The sequence below is a fragment of the Salmo trutta genome, chromosome 10 (genome assembly GCF_901001165.1).
Source record: "Salmo trutta chromosome 10, fSalTru1.1, whole genome shotgun sequence".
NCBI lineage: Eukaryota > Metazoa > Chordata > Actinopteri > Salmoniformes > Salmonidae > Salmo > Salmo trutta.
Genome location: NC_042966.1, coordinates 2,816,140 through 2,841,431, shown reverse-complemented (window position 1 = coordinate 2,841,431; position 25,292 = coordinate 2,816,140). Strand labels below are relative to the sequence as shown.

At 44.0% G+C, this 25,292-nt stretch overlaps 1 pseudogene; it reads right to left on the bottom strand.

The window, feature by feature from the left end:
• Positions 1 to 1,034: 1,034 nt before the first annotated feature.
• Positions 1,035 to 25,292, bottom strand: part of LOC115200782 (serine/threonine-protein kinase BRSK2-like) — a 33,341-nt pseudogene continuing 9,083 nt past the window's right edge.

Genomic DNA, 25,292 nt, shown 5'->3' with positions numbered 1-25,292 from the left:
GACTACTGGAATGGCACTGTCTGTGATTTAGAGCTCCATTCCTCAATCACCCGCCATTTACAATTATAAAGGGACCTGGTGGATGAGGCTCTAGCACTCTGAATAGTCTAAATTACATTTTGGGTAAACCAAGCAGTGTTGAAGTTGAACCATTCACGGGCCAGGCCCAGAATGACAACCGTTCCGGGTGAGGATGGAAAATCTCCCCTCGCGCCTGGCACAGTAGGTCCTTCCGGCGTACCGGGCCCAAGTCAGTGGTCACAGAGTACAGCCTAAAGAGAAGAGACAATGTTCAGGTGGATGCTCCTGTACTCTGTGACCACTGACTTGGGCCCGGTACGCCGGAAAGAACACTGAGGTGTCTGGGAACTTGCACTCTGGAACAGGCTCGGGATTGGTGAAGGAGATATAACTGTACTTGGGGAAGGCCGTTCTCGCCTGTCTGGCGATGGGGACATCGCTAGGCCATCCGCTTCTTCCTCCTTATCCCCTGGATGGGGTAAGGGCAGGCTGGCTCCTTGGTGCCATGGGTGGGAATGGCTTCTTAGACCAGGGGCGTTTAGGGTCCAAGGTTCTCTGTTGCCCTGGGCTTGCAGCCTGGGGGGCTGGGCTTCTGGGGATCTTAAAGGTCGAGGGGGTTCAACCCGCTGCAGCCTGGGCGAAGGTGCGGCGAGGCACAGGGGAGGCACTGGGCTGTGTCTTCCTGGTCAGACCCTTTTTCTCCTTGCACCGTTTCTGCATCATCTCGACGGTGGGACCGAAAAGGCTTTTAGGGTCTACTGGAGCATCCAGGATCTTCAGACCGTGGATAAGTTGAGCCACCGAGCACTCTCCTGAGATATCATGAGCCCCATCGCTCTTCCTGAGGCCTGGACAACGGCCTTAAACAGACGTAGGTTGAGGTCTGTGGCAATACAGATCTCATCCCACAGACCTGGCTTCGGTGTGACCAATAGCTCCTCCTGTAGCTCAGCTTGGTATGCCAAGAGCATGGAGGTGGAGATGAGAGCCCTCACTGCTGTGGCAACCAACTTTTAGACCTTCTCTGTCACAGAGGACTGGAAGCGCTCATACTTGGTTGGTAAGCTGGGGCCAGTCAAGGTCATGGTGGACTTCTGGCTGGGGTGTAGATGAGAAGCCACCAGGGGTTCGATGGGGGGCATATGGGCAAGCCCCGCCATGTCAACACAGTCCAACACCGACCCACCTTGGACAGGGTTCTTGGAGGAGAAAGGTGTACTCCAGGTACGGGTAACCTCCTCCATGCATTCTGGGAAGACTGGTAGTAATTGCCTGGCTGCCCGTTTGGTTTTGGGTAGCCTCTTACCCTTGTAGTAGGACGTGGTGGTCTCTGCTACTGCATTGGGCCAGGGAATCACCAGTTTATTCGCAGTGCGTTTGCACACGTACTGCAGGTCCACACGAGAACTGGTGGGGATGGCCACCCCGCCTTCGTGTCTGGTGTCGGATTCCCCTGGCAGGAGGCTTGGTGACATGGCCTGAGGGGATGAAGGAGTCTTTGTTTCTATCCGATGATTCCGAAAGGAGGCTGTCGGAAAACCCTGTGGAGTTGTTATCGTCTCTAATCAGGAAACCCGGCAGGGAGGCTACGAGGTCGTTGCTGGAGTCCTCCAACGGCAGGGAAATGGCATCAACTGGTTGCCCCAGCTAGTGCTAGCCATCACTCTACAATTCCCTGTGGGGATATCCATCGCCTCTGGTGAGCCATCTGTGACATCGGCCCCCATGTTAGCGTCCTGTTGACTCAGGCTAGCTTGGCGTGCTAGCCTGCGACGGAGGCTCTTCACAGTGAAGAGAGCACAGTGTTGACAGGAGCCAGGGGAGGCTTCCTGAGCATGTTGCAGCCCAAGGCAAGCGGAGCACACCGAGTGGGTGTCTTTGGCCGATACCTAGTTTCCACAGGAGCAGATATGTCCCGAGACCGTCTCCTCGTTTGGGGTGGGAGATGGTTTTGTCGCCACTCGGTGTGATGGCCGGATACCATTTCCAATAGATAGCTTGGTGTAGCTAGTAAAAAACTTTTGTTGCTGACGTAAAATCACAAAAGCTAGCTAGCGTGGTGGCTAGCTTGCTAACAAATAGTCACTGTTTGGATACAGCTAAGTTGGTTGTGAACGAGTTAGCTGTGTCACAGCTGTATCCGTTCCTCCCTTAAATATTTTTCCTCTAACTATGGTGAAGGAAAAGGAAAATTGACACCACCGCACAATCCCGAGAATAGTGCCCGGTGAGCGATTTGTAAGCTCACGTCTGTGGACAGTTTAGCTAGTTCTGGAAAATGCAGTCGTGTCGAGGTAAGCTTTCTGATGAAAAGTGAGAAGAGGTGTTTTAATGACTCAGACGCTGCATTGAACCTTTTATAGGGTAGGAGGGACACCCTTCCCTGACGAACACATCTCAACATCCAGCCTATCATGGCTGGCGTAGTGTAATAAAGGCTTCTGACGAATACGCTGGGGGCGTATCCCATAAGTGAAATACCGAAATGAATACTTGAAAGAGAACTACTAGTTCCAATATATCCATGACAACATAGATATAGCTAAATTAGCCATCAACCTAACTACAGTCAGCAAAGGCATTTGGACACATTGAACTATTTGCATCTCATAACTAAACCTGCAAATATAGCTGGCTCGCCAACTAACTTTGTTCATTGTCTTGCCATGGACTCCAAAATAATCGCTGTTTAGTTGGCTAACGTTAGCAGTTGTTAGCTTTGCCTGACAGCGCCAAGAGAAGACATCGCCCTGCCCATTCTACAAACAACATAATACAAGTGTCTTTTCTAACAATTTCCCAGCTTAGGTGAAACGTGTAACATGTGCATATGTAATGTATGACATATCATGTACAGTAAATATGTAACGTTAAAGACGTTAGCATACCTGGAATCCATGAGTAAGCTGAAAATTCGAGCAGGCAACTCTACTGACGTCGAGACCCTCTCCAATCATGCCCTCCTTACTGCTCACATCCGAGTACCTTTTCTTCTGGGCTGCTGTGTAGACTGTGATGATATTTATGCAGTGCGTTAAAATGCAATTGGTTCGCTGTCAACTGTACTCTAGCCTCAGGACTGGCTACAATGGGGAAAATGCCCCATTTTCCAATGATGTGGATTTTGTAAATGATTTATGCTTTTCAATTTGGAACCACGAGAAACTCAAAGGACACAGACACACCATTTGAGAGTATATTATTATAATCATAACAATAAGGTGGAAGTCTATTTTGACCATCAATTCAACCACAATTGTTTTTTTTTATCACAGGCAATAGTTATCATAGTGCACTTTGATATTGAAATGATGATAGACATTTCTTTTTTAAAACACCTTATTCTACTGACCCTTAGGAATGGAGAACAGATCTGAAATATAAACCCCCGACTCAGTCTTTGACTCAACTCTTACAATCCAATTATCAAAACTGGGTCGTATTCATTAGTGCACACAAAACTCCCATTTGCTTCCATTTCGTTCCTAGTGAATACGACCCCATAGAGAATGAAATATACACTGAGTATACAAAAAAAATTTTAAACTGCTCTTTCCATGACAGACTGGCCAGGTGAATCCAGGTGAAAGGTATGATCCCTTATTGTCACGTGTTAAATCCACTTCAATCAGTGTAGATGAAGGGGAGGAGACAGGTTAAAGAAGGACCTTTAAGCCTTGAGACAATTGAGACATGGATTGTGCATGTGTGCCATTCAGAGGGTGAATGAGCAAGACAAAAGATTTAAGTGCCTTTGAACGGGGTATGGTAGTAGGTGCCAGGCGCACCAGTTTGTGTCAAAAACTGCAACACTGCTGGGTTTTTCACGGTCAACAGTTTCCTCTGTGTATCAATAATGGTCCACCACCCAAATGACATCCAGCCAACTTGACACAACTGTGGGAAACATTGGAGTCAACATGGGCCAGCATCCCTGTGGAATGCTTTCGACACCTTGTAGAGTCCATGCCCCAAGGAATTAAGGCTGTTCTGAGGGCAAAAGGAGGGGTGCAACTCAATATTAGGAAGGCGTTCCTAATGTTTGGTATACTCAGTGTATAACTAACTCATACAATAGAAACTAACATTTAGACAGAAAGGTGGGAAGGAATGTAACAGTTCAAAGTTCATGATCTTAAAACAATGTTGGTGTCATGGGAAAGAGAAAGAAATCAAAGATATAAAGTGCATTAGATCCTGATATACAGTACCAGTCAAAAGTTTGGAAACGACCTACTCACTCAAGGGTTTTTCTTTATATTTACTACATTGTAGAATAATAGTGAAGACATAAAAACTATGAAATAACACATATGGAATCATGTCGTAAGCAAAAAATTGTTAAACAAATCAAAATATATTTTAGATTTAGAGTCTAAAATCTAAAATATATTTAGATTTGTTTAACACTTTTTTGGTTAGTGCATGTTATTTCAAAGTTTTGATGTCTTCACTATTATTCCCTGGAATAAGTAGGTGTGTCCAAACTTTTACTGGTACAGTATTTGTTGGTGCAATATGAATTTCCTAAATAAATAATATATCAATAAACACATACAGTAAATAAAACAAGTAAATAAATACATAAATACATTACAAGGAAACATTCTGCATCTGTTGTATATTGTGCAGTAAGGGAGACTGGTAGTGCGTCTAGTTTCTATCACATAATACTGTTGTAATACATGATCATCAGAAAAACTACATCTGCTCGTTGAGTGGTGATAATAAGGTGACGTGGGTGCAGAGGGTATATCACTTGGTTCATCGGTGATGACGGGACTCACTTGTTTGCCTATTTTAAGTCTTGGATAGCAAGGAGTAATATGTCAGCATTTTGAGAATGTCCATCGACGAATAAATGTTAAAATCTATATTTGGATTCAATATGTGAACTGTGGTAATATGAGACGAGCTCAGAGAGCAAATGGAGTCTGTCCGATCCATAGGTCTGGAATGCACTTTTTATTGAGTCACAGACAAACAGTGGAAGTCCAATCCATGTAACTGTTTGCCCATGTCTTTGAAAATATATTTCATATTTCTCATCAAATCAAAAATACTTTTCTTCAGAGCAAAGGTTTCCGACGAATTAATCTTGGTTACACTGTATTTGACTCTGAGAAAAAAAAAATACAAAAATAATTCCAAAACACATCAATGGCAACTTCGTTCTGACCTTTTAAATTCCCATCGGCTTGGGTTCCACATTCAGATGCTGGAGCAGATACTGTATGTCCAAGATGTCAATTCTTCCCGATGCCATTCTTCTCTCCTATAGCTTTGCTGAGTGTCGACATCCGATGAAATCAATATATAAATCATCTTAACTAAACCTAAATAAAAAAATATTCTTCACATTCACTTAGCTTAATTTGTATTTCTTTACAACAGAAGATAAAGTTAAAATTTATTTTTTTCAAGGACATCATTTCTCAATTTTAAAGCAGGATCTTTAGGTGTTGTCAAAGTCATTCATTGAATTGGCAGCAGGTTCTATCTTCTGGAATGGGTGGTCTGTGATAATAAGCAAGTCTCCATCGTCTTTCATTGTCTTTTGAGTAAATGTATGTACAATGTTGGGCACATCAAGGTATTCATCAGGTTTCCTTTGCTGCTGAGGGGTAAAGGTACAAGGGAGGGGGGCATTGTGTATTTTTAAGAACCGTCACAAGATTGTTCAAACCGTTCTTATCTTTTGGCTTGAGTTATTGGCTTGGTCCTTTGTAGCTCAGTTGGTATAGCATGGCGTTTGTAATGCCAGGATAGTGGGTTCGATTTCCGGGACCATCCATGGTACGCTAGCAAATCTTATCATCTAAATTGAAGTTGCACTATGCAGATATCACTCTGCCTTTTCCTGGTTGCTAAAACTCTAATAGTTCGCCTAATTTCAGTTTATGTGACAAAATAAGTTACTATCTTGTAGAGAATAATGTTACCATCTAAACAGCTGCTTGAATCTGGTGTACAGTAAAAAAAACAAAAGTAAAAGACGCAAAAACAAAAAACAAAACTCAAGAACGGGAAGCATAGAAATTGCACACAGAACAGATCTACCGCTTCTTAGACTTGCTTCCAAGTAGAATGATAGATCTATAACTCACATTTATATGAGAATTTGGTCAAATAAAAGTTACATATTGCCACTTTAAACATATTTTTGCATAATGACTTGCTAACTGGTATGCAAACTAGAGCTTCTTCAAAGTTCCTAGTTTGACCTATGATGTGTCTAGCTCATCCATGGATCCCTTGACATTTTTGGGGGGGTTTGTTTTATTACTGGTCTAGATCGGATCCCTGCTTGATTCAGTGAATGAATGTAAATTTCAACACAGAAAAAACGACAGCTTGTGTTCAGGCTTAAAGCAACTTGTTGAGACATCTTCTCGGGGCAGAATGGGTGATATATCATGGTTTGTGAGGGTGTGAGGTTTTGTTTGACAATTTGTCTTCTTTTTCCGCCCAATGGCATTTGGACACCTGCTGCCCGACTGGTCTCTCTCTCTCTCTCTCTCTCTCTCTCTCTCTCTCTCAGGGTTGGGACTGTGTTCTGTTGGAGGACAGTAGTCGGGTCCTCTCCTTCCCAGAGCCTCTGCGTTGTAGGACCCCCCCACTGCCCCCGATACCTCCTCCGTCGCCTCTCTCGCCCCACTCACACCGATCACCTCCGCCCTCGGAGTGGCGGGAGTTCTGGCGAGTGGGGGTCCCGTGGGGCCGGTTGTTCTTCTCGTCTGGGAAGGGGTCTGTAGGGAGAGAGAAAGAGAGAGTAGGGGGTCAACTAGATTCAGCCCACTGACAAAAAAAATTATTGAGAGGATGGTCGGTATGCCGGAATATAATTACAAATAATTTATAGACCAAATTGACCGCAAGAAGCCCAAACAGATATAACATTTCACTAAAACATAATAATTTCAAATCTTTCTTACATTTGTATACAATCACGTTTCTCTCTATTATGCATGAGAATACTTGGGAACAAATTTCTATAATTAAAATAATTTGGTGCCGATTTCCTGGTGTTTTTACAGTATTTTACAAATTATAAAAATATATATATAAATATAGGGACCCTGGGCATCTTTCTTTTGGTGTTTTTCAGAGTCAGTAGAAAGGCCTCTTTAGTGTCCTAAGCTTTCATAACTGTGACCTTAATTGCCTACCGTCTGTAAGCTGTTAGTGTATTAACGACCGTTCCACAGGTGCATGTTCATTAAATGTTTATGGTTCATTGAACAAGCATGGGAAACAGCGTTTAAACCCTTCACAATGAAGATCTGTGAAGTTATTTGGATTTTCACAAATTTTCTTTGAAAGACAGGGTCCTGAAAAAGGGACGTTTATTTTTTTGCTGATATATACCGCTCAAAAAATAAAGGGAACACTTAAACAACACAATGTAACTCCAAGTCAATCACACTTCTGTGAAATCAAACTGTCCACTTAGGAAGCAACACTGATTGACAATACATTTCACATGCTGTTGTCCAAATGGAATAGACAAAAGGTTTAAATTATAGGCAATTAGCAAGACACCCCCAATAAAGGAGTGGTTGTGCAGGTGGTGACCACAGACCACTTCTCAGTTCCTATGCTTCCTGGCTGATGTTTTGGTCACTTTTGAATGCTGGCGGTGCTTTCACTCTAGTGGTAGCATGAGACGGAGTCTACAACCCTCACAAGTGGCTCAGGTAGTGCAGCTCATCCAGGATGGCACATCAATGCGAGCTGTGGCAAGAAGGTTTGCTGTGTCTGTCAGAGTAGTGTCCAGAGCATGGAGGTGCTACCAGGAGACAGGCCAATACATCAGGAGACGTGGAGGAGGCCGTAGGAGGGCAACAACCCAGCAGCAGGACCGCTACCTCCACCTTTGTGCAAGGAGGAGCAGGAGGAGCACTGCCAGAGCTCTGCAAAATGACCTCCAGCAGGCCACAAATGTGCATGTGTCTGCTCAAATGGTCAGAAACAGACTCCATGAGGGTGGTATGAGGGCCCGACGTCCACAGGTGGGGGTTGTGCTTACAGCCCAACACCGTGCAGGACATTTGGCATTTGCCAGAGAACACCAAGATTGGCAAATTCGCCACTGGCGCCCTGTGCTCTTCACAGATGAAAGCAGGTTCACACTAAGCACATGTGACAGACGTGACAGAGTCTGGAGACGCCGTGGAGAACGTTCTGCTGCCTCCAACATCCTCCAGCATGACCGGTTTGGCAGTGGGTCAGTCATGGTGTGGGGTGGCATTTATTTGGGGGGCCGCACAGCCCTCCATGTGCTCGCCAGAGGTAGCCTGACTGCCATTAGGTACCGATATGAGATCCTCAGACCCCTTGTGAGACCATATGCTGGTGTGGTTGGCCCTGGGTTCCTCCTAATGCAAGACAATGCTAGAACTCATGTGGCTGGAGTGTGTCAGCAGTTCCTGGAAGAGGAAAGCATTGATGCTATGGACTGGCCCGCCCGTTCCCCAGACCTGAATCCAATTGAGCACATCTGGGACATCATGTCTCGCTCCATCCACCAACACCACGTTGCACCACAGACTGTCCAGGAGTTGGCGGATGCTTTAGTCCAGGTCTGGGAGGAGATCCCTCAGGAGACCATCCGCCACCTCATCAGGAGCATGCCCAGGCGTTTTAGGGAGGTCATACAAGCACTTGGAGGCCACACACACTACTGAGCCTCATTTTGACTTGTTTTAAGGACATTACATCAAAGTTGGATCAGCCTGTAGTGTGGTTTTCCACTTTAATTTTGAGTGTGACTCCAAATCCAGACCTCTATGGGTTGATAAATTGGATTTCCATTGATTATTTTAGTGTGGTTTTGTTGTCAGCACATTCAACTATGTAAAGAAAAAAGTATTTAATAAGATTATTTCATTCATTCAGATCTAGGATGTGTTATTTTAGTGTTCCCTTTATTTTTTTGAGCAGTGTATATCTCACACACTACCATTCAAAAGTTTGGGGTCATTTAGAAATGTCCTTGTTTTTGAAACAAACACATTTTTTGTCCATTCAAACAACATCAAATTGATCAGGAATACAGTGTAGACATTGTTAATGTTGTAAATGACTATTGTAGCTGGAAACGGCATATCTTTTATGGAATATCTATGTAGGCGTATAGAGGCCCATTATCAGCAGCCATCACTCCTGTGTTCCAATGGCACGTTGTGTTAGCTAATCCAAGTTTATCATTTTAAAAGGCTAATTGATCATTAGAAAACCCTTTTGAAATTATGTTATCACATTTGAAAACAGTTGTCCTGATTAAAGAAGCAATAAAACTGGCCTTCTTTAGACTAGTTGAGTATCTGGAGCACCAGCATTTGTGGGTTTGATTACAGGCTCAAAATGGCCAGAAACAAAGCACTTCTTCTGAAACTCGTCAGTCTATTCTTGTTCTGAGAAATGAAGGCTATTCCATGCAAGAAATTGCCAAGAAATTGAAGATCTCGTTCAACACTGTGTACTACTCCCTTCACAGAACAGTGCAAACTGGCTCTAACCAGAATAGAAAGAGGAGTGGGAGGCCCTGGTGCACAACTGAGCAAGAGGACAAGTACATTAGAGTGTCTAGTTTGAGAAACAGACGCCTCACAAGTCCTCAACTGGCAGCTTCATTAAATAGTTCCCGCAAAACACCAGTCTCAACGTCAATAGTGAAGAGGTGACTCTGGGATGCTGGCCTTCTAGGCAGAGTTGCAAAGAAAAAGCCATATCTCAGACTGGCCAATAAAAAATAAAAGATTAAGATGGGCCATTTTGAGCCTGTAATAAAACCCACAATTGCTGATGCTCCAGATACTCAACTAGCCTAAAGAAGGCCAGTTTTATTGCTTCTTTAATCATGACAACTGTTTTCAAATGTGATAACATAATTTCAAAAGGGTTTTCTAATGATCAATTAGCCTTTTAAAATGATCAAATTGGATTAACTAACACAATGTGCCATTGGAACACAGGAGTGATGGTTGCTGATAATGTGCCTCTGTATGCCTATGCAGATATTCCGTTAAAAAAATCTGCCGTTTCCAGCTACAATAGTCAATTACAACAGTAACAATGTCTACACTGTATTTCTCATCAATTTGATGTTATTTTAATGGACTTTTTTTCCCCCTTTTAAAAACAAGGACATTTCTAATTGACCCCAAACTTTTGAACGACAGTGTATATTTTTTTTATTTGTATATATGCATTTTAATGCAAATAAACCCCTGTGGACCAAATTCAGCCCACAGGCCACCAGTTAGGGAACCCTGGAGTAAAGTGACTCCATTCATGTAGGTGAAACCAGTGTGGTGTAAGAATGCGGGGAAATAATAATAAATCCTTTTCATGAATACGTTATAAATACATAGTGTGCATACTATTAATACATTTGCATTTAATTATTTGTAAACATATACAAACATTTATAACAATTACAATAATTTATAGGCAAATTATGGATTATTAATTTCAGTTATTAGAAAGTGTAACCGAATGTGAGGAGGTTGGTGTGTGTGAGTAGAAGAGAATGTGTATGACTCACCAGAAACCCCCATGGGCTGATCATGGGAGCTGTGAAGCTGGGCCTGAATGGTCTCCACCACTCGTTTGAACCTGTGACTAGGACCTGCGAACACACACACACAAAGGCATTGAGAAGATGCAAGCTTTTACCAGCACATGAGACACACACACACACACACACACACACACTTCCACCATAACAAACCTGCCCTACTTTCATTCATTCGCGGAACTGTACCAACGAACAGGACTAGAATGAACAGTTATACTTTCTATTCTAAGTTCCACTTGCCTGATATGAGGGTGAATGTCACGCTGTAGATGCCTGTCTCTCTCTTGCCTTCCCTCTCGGTTTTCTCCCTATCCCGCTCTCTCTCTCCCTCGGAGAAGGCAATGTCCACCTGGAACTTAACAGGCTTCTGGAAGACGGAGGGGCCGCCGGAAATCTTGTACTCGGGCCCTGAAGCTGGTCTGGGAGATGACGCTGTGGCTGAGGGAGGGGATCTGATGATGGGGGTAGGGGGAGAGAGAGGATGCGTAGGGTAATGGGAAGAAAGAAAAGGAGAGACGGGTAGAGAAAGTAAGAGGCCAATGGGAAGATTGTGTGAGGGGGGGAGACAGAGAGTCAGTGTGAGATGGGGTAGCAGAGAGCAAGAAATGTTTGTCATTAAAACGGATTGTATTGAAAATATAAAAGTTCACAAGAAAAATTCCTAGCACTTTAAAAACATATTACTAGGACTGAAGATTAATGACAGTGTGACGTGGTGAGGTTAGACCCAGCTGCAGAGAAGAGACCAGACGAGGAATCAGTGATTAAGGATAAGCCTCAAACTCACTCAGGAAACAAACACACACACACGGTAAACAATTCAAGCTTCTGCAAAGGACAACAGAAAACACACCTCTAACAGGGAAATAATAATGAGTAAATTGGACACACTTGAGTGTCGTTAAAAGGCTAATTGAGTGTCGTTAATGTCTCTAGGATGGTCTCTGCCGTACACCCCCTTCTAGGAGCGTGGTGGCACCCCCACTTCGGCCTGTTGTTCAGGAAACGGGGGGGGGGGGGCTCGAACAACGACATTCCAGTGGACGAGTTCGGCAGTGTGTTATGTGTGTTATGAACCCCTCCCAGACAAGGAACTTGCTCCGGTTGCTGGCCTGGGTGGAGATGAAACAGCAGAGGAATTTCTCCAGCTCCTAGTTGGCCCGCTCCGTTTGCCCATTCGAATGTGGGTGGATTCCCAAGGAGAGACTCAGACGCCCCCAACGAGGAGCAGAAGGCTTTCCAATTCCATGCGACGAACTGGGGCCCACGATCCGAGACAATGTTCTGTGGAAGTCCTTGTAGTCGAAAGACATCATGAGATGTAATCATGAGATCAGCGGTCTCCTTCACTGAGGGCAACTTGAGTGAGGCAATGAAATGGGCTGCCTTGGAGAACCAATCAATGACCACCAGGATAGTGGTAAGACCTTGGGATGGAGGTAACCCTGTGATAAAGTCTACGGACAGGTTGAATCAGGGGATGGGCATAGGTTGGAGCAACCCAGCCGGTCGCTGTCGTGAGGACTTGCTTTGGGCACAGGTGGAACAGGACGAAACAAAGGATCTCACATCCTCGATCATGTTGAGCCACCAGAATTTCCGCCTCAGGAACTCCAGTGTCCGATTAACCCCTGGATGCCCAGTTAATTTAGAGGAGTGTCCCCATTATAGTACACGGGAACGGGCTGATCGCGGAATGTAAAGTCTGTTAGTGGGTTATGAGCACACCCCTTGGGACTGGGCTTGTCGGACCATGGTCTCAATACTCCATATCACAGGGGCCACAATGCGGGAACTGAGGATGATGGGCTCGGAGTCCCTCTCCTTGTTAGAGACATTGTGTTGGCGGGACAGGGTGTCTGCTTTCTGATTCTTGGATCTCGGGCAATAGGCTAGTGTGAAATCAAAACCTGTTAAAAAAACAGAGCCCACCTAGCCTGGCGAGCGTTCAACCTCTTGGCTTCTTGAATGGAGACCAAGTTCTTATGGCCCGTACAGATCATGAAAGGATGAGGTGCCCCCGTGGTTGCTCCCGGTTGCCTACATCATAGCTGCGTTCCGCTGGCAAGAACCGCTTGGAGAGGAAGGTACATGGGTGCAGTTTCTTGTCCTCCTCGTTCCGCTGTGAAAGGACCGCCCCTGCTCCAGTGTCCGAGGCGTCCACCTCTACCACAAAGGGACGAGTAGGATCAGGATGAACGACAATTGGTCCAGAGGTGAAATGTCCCTTGAGTTCCATGAATGCCCTTTCAGCCTCAGGAGTCCAGCATAAACGAGTCTGGAACTTGCGTATAAAATGGCTGTAAAATTCGGCAAACCCGAGGAACCGCTGGACCTGCTTGACTGAGGTGGGACGGGGCTAGTCGGTGACCGCCTCAACCTTTATGGGGTCCATTTGGATGCCTGCAGTAGAGATAATGTAACCCAGGAAGGAAACTTGGGATACGTGGAACTCACACTTCTCCATCTTGACAAATAGTTGGCTCTGCAGGAGGCGTCTCAGGACTTGGCGGATGTGTAGTATGTGTTCCAGAAGGGTTTTGGAGAAGATCAGGATGTCGTCGAGGTAAACTAAGATAAACCGATTCAACATATCGCTAAGAGTGTCATTGACCAATGGTTGAAAGACTGCCGGTGAGTTCGATAATCTGAAGGGCATGACTAAATACTCAGTGACCACCATTCATCTTCCTACCTGATTCTCACCAGATGGTGGTAAGCGTTGCAGAAGTCCAGTTTGCTGAAGAATTGTGCCCCATAAGCCAACTCCAAGGCGGCGGACATCAGGGGTAGGGGGTAACAATTCTTAATCGTAATTTTGTTCAGCCCTCTGTAATCTATGCAGGGACACAGACCTTCATCCTTCTTTCCCACGAAGAAGAAGCCTGCAACAACTGGGGATGTAGAGGAGCGAATGAAACCGGCCTCCAGCGACTCCCGGATGTAATTGTCCATGACTGCTGCTTCAGGGGTTGAGAGGGAGTACAGACGGCCCTGGGGAGGAGCCAGGTAGGAGTTCTATGGCGCAGTTGTATGGATGATGAGGAGGGAGGGTGGCGGATTGTCTCTTACTGAAGGCCTCCCGGAGGTCGAAGTACTCGGGAGGGAGAGTGTAAAAGTCTTGGTCTTCAATGGATGCCGGGGAACACGGTGAGGCTCTTGGTGGGGGGTCTTAGGCATTTAGTCTGGCAGTTCTTACCCCAGTCTAGTAGGTGTCCCGTAGACCAGGAAAATAGCGGGTTATGTAGCACTAGCCAGGGATTCCCTAGGATAAGTGGGTGCTCGGGAGCAGTGGCCAAAATAAAACTAAGAGTCTCTGAGTGGTTCACCTTCAAACTGTAGTAGAATGGGCTGATATTCCACCTGGCCGGAGCCGATGGGGCGTCCATAGATGGCTTGAATCTGCAGAGGGATGGAATATGGTGCTGACGGTTGTCCCAATAGAGGGTTGCGGGTAGTGTCAGACGGTGACCGGGTAGCTGGGGTGTAACTGCACAGCTCGTCAGGGTCTCCCCTTGTCCTGGAGAGCCTGGCATTTCCCGTCAACTCTGGGCATGGAGAACGGAGATGGCCGAGGCCACCACAGGAAAGGCAGCATACCCCGTGCAGGCGCCTGGCACATTCCTGTGGGCTCAGACGAGTGCATCCCAGCTGCCTGGGCTCCTCAATGCTATGCTCGGGGGCATGGGGTGCTCCGGAAACTGGGATGCGGTTTCAAAAAGGCGCTGTCTTACACGTTCTCAGATGCGGTTGTCAATCCTGATGGCCAGCGTTATCAGGGAATCGAGGTCCTCGCCCAGTTCCCGAGCGACCAGTTCATCCTTGATGGAGTTAGAAATTGCCCACCCCAGGGCCTTGCCTGAGAGTAGAGAGATGATGTAGGCGATCATGGCCTGATAGGTATGGAACGAGGAGGACTGTAGCTCGAACACCAGAGAGCACTGAGTGAGGAACCCCTTGCATCCTCCCGGGTGGCTGTCATACCGCTCGGGGGCTGGGATCTTGGGTTCCCGGTGCAGGTTCCCTGGAGGAACTACGACAACGCCTGTAGCTTGTAGCACTCCGCCTGGGTTAGGGTTGGGCCATGGTTGGAGGGAATTGGTAAGTGCCCAGAGGGTCTCTGATATTCGGGAGAGTTGTTCTTCCTGCCGCCCCAGCAGTGCTCCTTGTTGGGTTATAGCATTCTGGATCTGGGTGAGATCTGAGGTAAGAAGCTTGCTGTGACGTGGTGAGGTTGAACCCAGGCGCAGAGAAGATACCAGATGAGGAATCAGTGTTAAAGGATAAACATAAATACTTTACTGATAAACAGTAGCCGCAGGATCACAGTATACTGTCTCGAAAACTCACTCAGGAAACAAACGCACATGGTAAACAATTCAAGCTTCTGCAAAAGACAACAGAAAAAACACCTCTTAACTGGGAAATCATAATGAGTAAATTGGACACACCGGAGTGTCGTTAATGTCTCTAGGACGGTCTCTGCCGCCCTCTGGTGACAGGTGGAACCATTACAGAGATTCAGAAAAAACTAGATAGAATGCCAACGTTTTAGAAACTAGGACTTTCTCAAGACAAGTCTCACAGGGCTCCCGAGTGGCGCAGCGGTCTAACCTCTCTAGGGTTTGTGGGACGAAATCGTCCCACCTACGTAACAGCCAGTGGAATCCTGTGGCGCGTTATTCAAATACCTTAGAAATGCTATTACTTCAATTTCTCAAACATATGACTATTTTACACCATTTTAAAGACAAGACTCTTGTTAATCTAACCACACTGTCCGATTTCAAAAAGGCTTTACAACGAAAGCAAAACATTAGATTATGTCAGCAGAGTACCCAGCCAGAAATAATCAGACACCCATTTTTCAAGCTAGCATATAATGTCACAAAAACCCAGAAGACAGCTAAATGCAGCACTAACCTTTGATGATCTTCATCAGATGACACACCTAGGACATTATGTTATACAATACATGCATGTTTTGTTCAATCAAGTTCATATTTATATCAAAAACCAGCTTTTTACATTAGCATGTGACGTTCAGAACTAGCATACCCCCCGCAAACTTCCGGTGAATTTACTAACAATTTACTAAATTACTCACGATAAACGTTCACAAAAAGCATAACAATTATTTTAAGAATTATGATACAGAACTCCTCTATGCACTCGATATGTCTGATTTTAAAATAGCTTTTTGGTGAAAGCACATTTTGCAATATTCTAAGTAGATAGCCCGGCATCACAGGGCTAGCTATTTAGACACCCAGCAAGTTTAGCCTTCACCAAACTCCGATTTACTATTAGAAAAGTTTGATTACCTTTGGTGTTCTTCGTCAGAATGCACTCCCAGGTCTTCTACTTCAATAACAAATGTTTGTTTGGTCCCAAATAATCCATAGTTATATCCAAACAGCGGCGTTTTGTTCGTGCGTTCAAGACACTATCCGAAAGGGTAAATAAGGGTTACGAGCACGGCGCATTTCGTGACAAAAAATGTCTAAATATTCCATTACCGTACTTCGAAGCATGTCAACCGCTGTTTAAAATCAATTTTTATGCCATTTTTCTCGTAAAAAGCGATAATATTCTGACCAGCAAAGCCTGTTTACATTCAACGAGAGAGAAAGTAAAAGCATGGGATCCCCTCATGCACGAGCCTTAGTCTAATGGCCCTCTGATAGGCCACTTTCCAAACGCGCTAATGTGTTTCAGCCTGGGGCTGCCTCGATATCATTCAGCTTTTTCCCGGGTTCTGAGAGCCTATGGGAGCCGTAGGAAGTGTCACGTTACAGCAAAGATCCTCAGTCTTCAATAAAAAGAGCCAAGATGAACAAGAACTTGTCAGACAGGTCACTTCCTGTATTTAATCTTCTCAGGTTTTTGCCTCCCATATGAGTTCTGTTATACTCACAGACACCATTCAAACAGTTTTAGAAACTTTAGGGTGTTTTCTATCCAAAGCCAATAATTATATGCATATTCTAGTTACTGGGCAGGAGTAGTAACCAGATTAAATCGGGTACGTTTTTTATCCGGCCGTGTAAATACTGCCCCCTAGCCCTAACAGGCTAAGGCACTGCATCTCAGTGCTAGAGGCGTCACTACAGATCCTGGTTCGTTCCCGGGCTGTATCACAACCGGCCGTGATTGGTGTGCAATTGGCCTAGCATCGTCTGGGTTAGGGGAGTGTTTGGCCCGGGGTAGGCCGTCATTGCAAAATAAGAAATTGTTCTTAACTGACTTGCGTAGTTAAATATAGGTTCAATAAAAAATATGACTAATTGAAGATGTTCAAAGCGGAACCAGATACTTACAGAAAGGAAGGCGTGGACGATGTCTGCTTTCACAGAGCTCAGTGGCTTGTCTCTGATCACCACAAAGATCTGCTCCTCCTTCTCCAGGCTGATGAAGTTCCCAAACCATGACTTCTTAGCCAGCCTGATGGAGCATGACACATACATACAGAGAGACAAACATACAGAGACACACACACACAGGGATAGAAATGGACACACAAACTCATGGTTATAGCGAAGTAAAATTAGTCAGTCCTCGGCATAGGGTATCTAAGAGGCATGTTCATAAGTGTGTGTCTGTGACTTACTCAGGGCTGGACTCAGGGGTCAGCCTGGACATATCCTCTGATGTGGGCACTGAAAAAAACAGGACATTAGTTGATTCATGGGGTTGACAGGACGTGCATTTAGTAATGTATGCTAATTTGCTCAATTTCATTAAATGTTAGCTATTGCTATTAGTGCTGAGCGATTAGTGCTTTTTGAGGTCAGTTAGGTTTCTGTTCAGCTATTAAAAATCACAGATTTTGTTTTCAATCATTTTTTAAAACATGAAATACATTATGAAATGATTTTAGAGCTTTTTAATGGAAATTCCAAAGCCCCAAATAGTGAACATTCAATTGCCAAAACAATGACAAAATTAATTGTCCCTGTCAGGTCCATAATGGGTAGACAATAGCAGCCAGCCAGCCAGACAACCATCTAACTTGATCTCTGTGCTCCCCATACTGTACTGTCTTTGTCATCCTATTTAGCTAGGCTAGTAGCTAGCTGGCTAGCTTATAGAAGCCTAAGTATTCTGCAGAGATGTCTGTGAAATCATTTTACTTGGTCTTCAAAGTACATAGGCATATACATTCAAGACTGCTAATTACCAACTACTACAATTATCAATCGGGTAGTGCTACCTCAAACTGTCTCTATCCCTCTTTGTTGTTGTATTGTGTACACACCTCTCTCATGTGTTCTGTGTAGGCTACCAGTCTCTGTCCAAGCCGGGAAGAACAGGCGCAGTGGATTACGGTCATTGTAGTTAATTACCATGGTTCTGCGCTGAACTAGGTTGAATATTTGCCTAATGATAACTACAACTGCCTTCAGCCCAGTGTCCCACATAGTTCTTGACTTAGTTGGGGCATTTCCATGATGATATGTTGCTGATGCCTGACAGATCTTACAACGCCTGGATAGGTATTTTACGTATCAGCTAATCATATGTTATAACAATTTGTCAGTCGATGACACAGTCGATAACGTAGCACACAACCATTGGTTGTTGCGTTGCTTTGCCTTAGCTGTGGAACGCGCCCAATTTCTCTCGTGAATGATTGGATTCCTCTCTAGGGAAAAGGCGTGTTGGGCTCACAAAAAACACAATTAAATGGATTGCAAGAGATTGAACTGATGTCAGTCAGATTTATTTCAGCTTTTATATCTTTCATCACATTCCCAGTGGGTCAGAAGTTTACAAACACTCAATTTGTATTTGGTAGAATTGCCTATAAATTGTTTAACTTAGGTCAAACGTTTTGGGTAGCCTTCCACAACCTTACCACAATAAGTTGGGTGAATTTTGGCCCATTCCTCCTGACAGAGCTGGTGTAACTGAGTCAGGGTTGTAGGCCTCCTTGCTGGCACATACTTTTTCAGTTCAGCCTACAAATCTTTTATAGGTTTGCTTCACGGTTGGGATGATGTTCTTCGGCTTGCAAGCCTCCCCCTTTTTCCTCCAAACATAACGATGGTCATTATGGACAAGCAGTTCTATTTTTGTTTCATCAGACCAGAGGACATTTCTCCAAAATGTACGATCTTTGTTCACATGTGCAGATGCAAACCGTAGTCTGGCTTTTTTATGGCAGTTTTGGAGCAGTGGCTTCTTCCTTGCTGAGCGGCCTTTCAGCTTATGTCGATATAGGACTCGTTTTACTGTGGATATAGATACTTTTGTACCTGTTTCCTCCAGCATCTTCACAAGGTCCTTTGCTGTTGTTCTGAGATTGATTTACACTTTTTGCACCAAGTACGTTAATCTCTAGGAGACAGAACGCGTCTCCTTCCTGAGCGGTATGACGGCTGCGTGGTCCCATGGTGTTTATACTTGCATACTATTGTTTGTACAGATAAACGTGGTACCTTCAGGCGTTTGGAAATTGCTCCTAATGATGAACCAGACTTGTGGAGGTCTACCATTTTTTCTGAGGTCTTGGCTGATTTCTTTTGATTTTCCCATGATGTCAAGCAAAGAGCCACTGAGTTTGAAGGTAGGCCTTGAAATACATCCGCAGGTACACCAATTGACTCAAATGATGTCAATTAGCCTATCAGAAGTTTCTAAAGCCATGACATCATTTCTGGAATTTTCCAAGCTGTTTAAAGGCACAGTCAACTTAGTGTATGTAAACTTCTGACCCACTGGAATTGTGATACAGTGAGTTATAAGTTAAATAATCTGTCTGTAAACAACTGTTGGAAAAATTACTTGTGTCATACACAAAGTAGATGTCCTAACCGACTTGCCAAAGTATAGTTTGTTAACAAGAAATTGGTGGAGTGTTTGAAAAACAAGTTTTAATGACTTCAACCTAAGTGTATGTAAGCTTCCGACTTCAACAACATGCACGCACCCCTTTTCCGTTGTTAATTGTTTAGCATTTTTTTAACAAGTTATTTTTAAAATTTCACTTCAACAATTTGGACTATTTTGTGTATGTCCATTACATGAAATCCAAATAAAAATCCATTTAAATTACAGGTTGTAATGCAACAAAATAAAAAAAAACACAAAGGGGGATGAATACTTTTGCAAGGTACTGTACCAATGATGTACCAAAGACACTATCTTTTTCTGCCATGTGTAATATGCAGTAGGCTATGTATTGTATAACTGCACAATCATTATTTTAGTTCAGGGGTGGTCTTTTCGGGCTTGGGCTCATATATAGGCCTATGCTTATGCATAAGCTCTAATATGCATTATGGTGCTTTGAATGAATCATCACCTTAGAAAGCACTGTCCATTTCGTTGCGGTAGGCTTTGAAACAACATCCACAGCGACCATTTCAACTTCTTGAACTTCTTTTTAAAAGTTTTAAAAGCACATACTGTTTTATGATGTGTTTGTTATTTTTGATTGCTTTTGCATTGATGTCAGATTGGTTAGAGGGATAATAGAGCCCTGAGTACCAGTCCATTAGCGACCTGATGATTATTAGCGAGTTGGGTATTACTAATGCATGTCCAGAGTGCATAAGAGGAGATTACCGTGACGTAGAATTTTACTGCGGCCATGACTCATGACTGCCGATGTGGCGGTAATGCTGTCACCGCAACAGCCCTAACTGCAACTTCCTCTAGGGGAAACACCTAAAGAAACCTTGTGACCTCTCACCCTGCATCTTGCGGCGGTGGAAGCGGGGCGAGCCCAGCAGGTTGTTCTTGAACGAGTTGAGGCGGGTCCTCCAGTGGGAGGAGCTGCTAGCCGCCATGCCGCCCCCTCCGGGGCTGGAGGGAGGAGTCAGGGACAGGGAACCCACCCCTCCACCTCCCTCCACCCGCAAGGAGGAGGACGAGGAGGAAGAGTTAGAGGGAGGGGTGGAGGAGGGGTGGTGGATAGGGGTGCCCATGGGGGTTGGCAGCGGAGAGCCCTGGGGAGTAACCTGCGGCACAGAGTGGGCAGAGTTGGGGTAAAAGCTCTTAGTGACCAACTTGAGCACGGAGGGCGAGGGGAAGAAGAAGCGGGGGATGGGTGAGAGGAGGGGCGAGGGCAAGCGGGAGGGCGAGTTGTGGATGGGGACGGACATGATGGGTTGGAGGTGGGGCCGGCCGCCCTTGGTGGGGGTGGGCAGGGTCTGGATTTTGGGGTTCTGGGACGCTTTGGGTTTTTTGAGGGCTCTGGCCGGCCGAGAAGTGGTAGCCCTTCCTGGTTTGGATGGGTCCTTAGTGTGAAGGGTGGCGGAGGTGACGTCTGATTGGCTAAACGTGAAGACGGGGCTCTGATAGGACTAGGGGAGGGGTGGAGGATTGGAAAAGATGAGAGAGGAATGGAAAAATTGAAAAAGGATGGAAATGAGTGTTATGGGTTATGACAAAAGAATGCTTCTTGTATGATGGTGAAGAAACTGCACTGACAGTGTGAGCTATTTGTATAATTAATTGAAAAATCATTAGTTCTGACCTCGAATTCAGCCATTTATATTCCAACCTCACTCTTTTTTTATCACTTAATTAAAGCAAACATATTAGATAACCCAGTACACAAAAAATCCCTCCATGTCAGAAACAGTATGGAAGACAAAACACTACAAAATGGCATAAGCAATACATTATGACTCTGAACTATGAACTTCCTCTTTCAGTAGTGATGCTAGGACTGTGGTAAAACAGGGTTTCTGCTTTTGCTGATCCAGAACAGAAACAATTTAACCAATATGTTGACATTTTCACAGTTAGTGGAACACAACTTCTCAAATTGAACAAAAAGCTTAAACCAACAATGACCAACTAGAGGAAGGCCTAAATATATATTTTTTCATTCTGCTAACCAAACATGTTTAACTTTATGTACTGTGTTGCGCTACAAAATGTGCATCTATCAATTTGGTGGATATGGTAGAAAGTATGGAGTAGAGAAGCAGAAAAAGAAAAAGAAAAAATGACAAAGAAACTCCCAATGAGTAAAAATTATTCTGATAAGAGTGGTGTTATTACATATAAAATGGCTCTGAATGATCAAGGAGCTTGAGTGAGATGGACAATCTCGGAGGAAACGCTAAAGCAATGTTAATGCATTTTCAAATCAGCAATAAAACCGAATCTTTGAGCATTGCAAAAAAATACACTTATGTTTGACATACATATAAAAAGACAGTTCAGAGTCAACGTTGTATACTTTATCAATTCAGAGTTGATGTTAAAAGTGTTGGCCAACAGGCCTCTTACCCTGGGACTGCTGAGAGGGCTGGAGGAAAGGCCGGTGGACGCCCCACTGACTGAGCGAGACCTGTAGAGGTCACGAGGTCACAAGGTTAAATGTCATCATCATAAAGGTGAAAAGGAAATTATTCCACCATCAAGTAGGTCCACAGTTGGCTTATTTACTAGTATATGTATTATAATCTATACTGTGTGTATTCTATGTGGCTAGAAAAATGTTTGTTTGTAGAGTAAGCATGTTCTGTCTTTGTGTGTGTTTCTGGACAGTGTGTGTGAGACCCCAGTACCTCTGGCTGTTTGCGGCCGTGTCCAGGGCCCTGCGTGGTGGGGTGGGAGACCCCTGCTCGGTCACACTCAACACCTCCAGGCTCTTCCTCTCCGGGCGGCAGCGGCTGTGACGTGTCAGCATGGGAGAGTCCACACGCTTACGAGGGGGGTCCGCTGAGGGACACCAGGGTGGAGTTAGCACAGCATGCAGTAACACCAACCCCAACTTACCCTTAAATCGGATCATACCATGTGCAGTCAGGTCCAAATTTGACACCCTTGATAAAGATGAGCAAAAGACTGTATAAAATAAATAATACCAATACTGCGCTATATTGTATGCTCCCCAAAAAATTGAAAAGTATATTACTTTATAGTAATATAATTGCTCAAAGAAAGATTAGCTGTTAAACAATTTTTTTTCTCCAAAAAGATAGGGGTCAAAATTATTGTTTTCAATACCTCACCTTGGCAGGATAATGGCACTGAGCCTTTTTCTAAAATGTTTTATGAGATTGGAGAACACATTGGGAGGGAACTTTGACCATTTCCCCCATACAGAATCTTTCCAGATCCTTGATATCCTTCGTCTGCACTTATGCATTGCCCTCTTCAATTCAAACCACAGGTTTTCAATTGGATTCAAGTCCGGAGAGATTGCCATTGCAAAATGTTGATTTTGTGGTCAATCATTTTTTTTTTTTTTAAGTGTAGATTTTGACGTGTGCTTGGGGTTATTGTCTTGCAGGAAGATCCACTTGCGGCCAAGTTTCAGCCTCCTGGCAGAGGCAACCAGGTTTTTGGCAAAAATTACCTGGTACTGGGTAAAGTTAATGATATCGTCAAGGACCCCAGGACCAGTGGAAGCAAAATGAAAATGCCCCTATAAGATCAAAGATCCACCACCATATTTTACAGTAGGCATGTGTGGCTCAGTTGGCAGAGCATGGTGCTTGCCACGTCAGGATTGTGGGTTCGATTCCAGTATGAAAATGTAACCACTCACTACTGTAAGAGGCTCTGGATAAGGGTGTCTGCTATATTACTCAAATGGAATGTATGAGGTTATTATCTGCATAATTTTTTTTCTATTATATTCTTGTCTCATTGCTGCAACTCACCAACGGGCTCAGGAGAGGCGAAGCTCGAGTCATGCGTCCTCTGAAACAGGACCAGCCAAACCACACTCCTTAACACCCGCCCACTTAACACAGAAGCCAGTTGCATCAATGTATTGGAGGAAACACTGTTCAACTGACGACAGCTTAAAGGGAGCACAGCCTGACACAAGGAGTCGCTAGAGGGGCCTCACCCCCGGCCCGGCCAAACCCTCCCCTAACAACGCTATGCCAATTGTGCGCCGCCCTATGGGACTACCAGGTAACGGACGGTTGTGACACAGCCTGGGATTGATCCCGGGTCTGTAGTGACACCTCAAGCACTGCAATGCAGTGCCTTAGACTGCTACACCACTCTGGAGGCCCCTTTTTCTGCATCTTTCTATCGATACAAAATGAACCACTGGTGTGAATGGCCAAACAGCTCTATTTTCATGTCATCCAACAAATGTAAACAGCATTGGCATTTGGATTGGAACCGGTGCTATGGTCAAATGACATGAAAATAAAGCTCTTCGGCCACGCACAACAGATAACCCCATAAAATAATACTTTCCCATTTTTTGGAACATACAATATTTAAAGAGTTTGTATTTGTATTATATTCCAGAGGTGGCACCACAATATAGCTCAGTATTTGTATTATATACCAGAGGTGGCACCACAATATAGCTCAGTATTTGTATTATATACCAGAGGTGGCACCACGGGTTCAAAGGTGGTGTGGCAAAATTCTTATGTCTTTTCTGGGGCCTGGAGTTTTTCCTGATGTCATGACCTGGTCAGGTAAAACTCTGGGTCCTACTCATAGACTACAACAAAATATTATTATTATAGATAGCAAGGATGAAAAGAGAAGCTATGACTATAGGGCTTGTGGTTTTCTTGTTAGGTCATTTGAATTCCTACGCTACGGTGGATCAAACCCTTTCAAACTACCACAAACTTTGTTATTATTCATTCTGAATCTGATCTCAAAAGAGCTAGAGACAACAACTTCAACAAACAACATAGTTTAGTGAACTACTGTAGCAGGGCTGAGCATTATGCAAAGAATGGTTACAATGTCTTTAAATATGAATTTCGCTCTATATACACACACAACGTTAAGCAGTGGACTTTGAAAAATGTAAAAGATAGACAGGTTTCAATGTTGAAAAGTATTTTAATTTTATGTCATAAAACCTATTATTTGTTTGTCTGACTACAGCACTCTTCTGCAATTATTAATTATGTAAACTTTATGTAAGAAGGCAGGTTTACATATACACAGTAGAGTTTGTAACAAAGCATGTTTTATGTGTAGCCTAAGTCATAAAACCACTAAACTTGTGTTGTTGTCCTGGTCTCCATCTGGCCCACCAGAGGTTGGTTCCCTGGCGCTCACTGTAGGAACTGATTTCCTGTAAAATCCATATATTCAATCTTAAATCAACTACTTTCAACATATTCATTAAATAATATCCCCCTTTTCATTAAGTAGATTTTATTGAACGTCATTCATTCTATTGTAATCTATTCTAACCAAACCTGCATTACCAGTTCATATCAGTAAGTGTCACTAATGCACTAGCTAGTCAAAAAAGACTGACACCATGATGGCTGCCTGTCTCTGTATTTGTGAAAGTTATGGTGGTAACCATCAATAAATTCTCTCTTTCTGCAATTCTGTTATGGTTGGAAAAATGTGTGCATATTGTCTGTGTAGACTGCTCTTTGGCAGAATGTGTAGGTTTTTTACTTTTAAGACTGTGAAATTTGTGCCACAAACACCAGAGGTGGAAATAAAATAATAAATCAAACATTACTGGACTAACATCTGGCTGACTAACCTTTTCAGAAACTTCAGTATGGCCTTGGATAGCAGCAGTAGGTCATTTAATCTTCTTTATCCTGCGCCAAACACATTTATTCAGTGAGTCTAAATTATGAACGTTAGCTGCTGGCTACATTATTGCATTAACCTAGCTAAATACTGTTATCTATCTAGCTAGGCTACTAAAGCTAACATTAGTCGTTTTGTTAGCTAGCTATATATATATATATATTGGGTCATTCTAGCC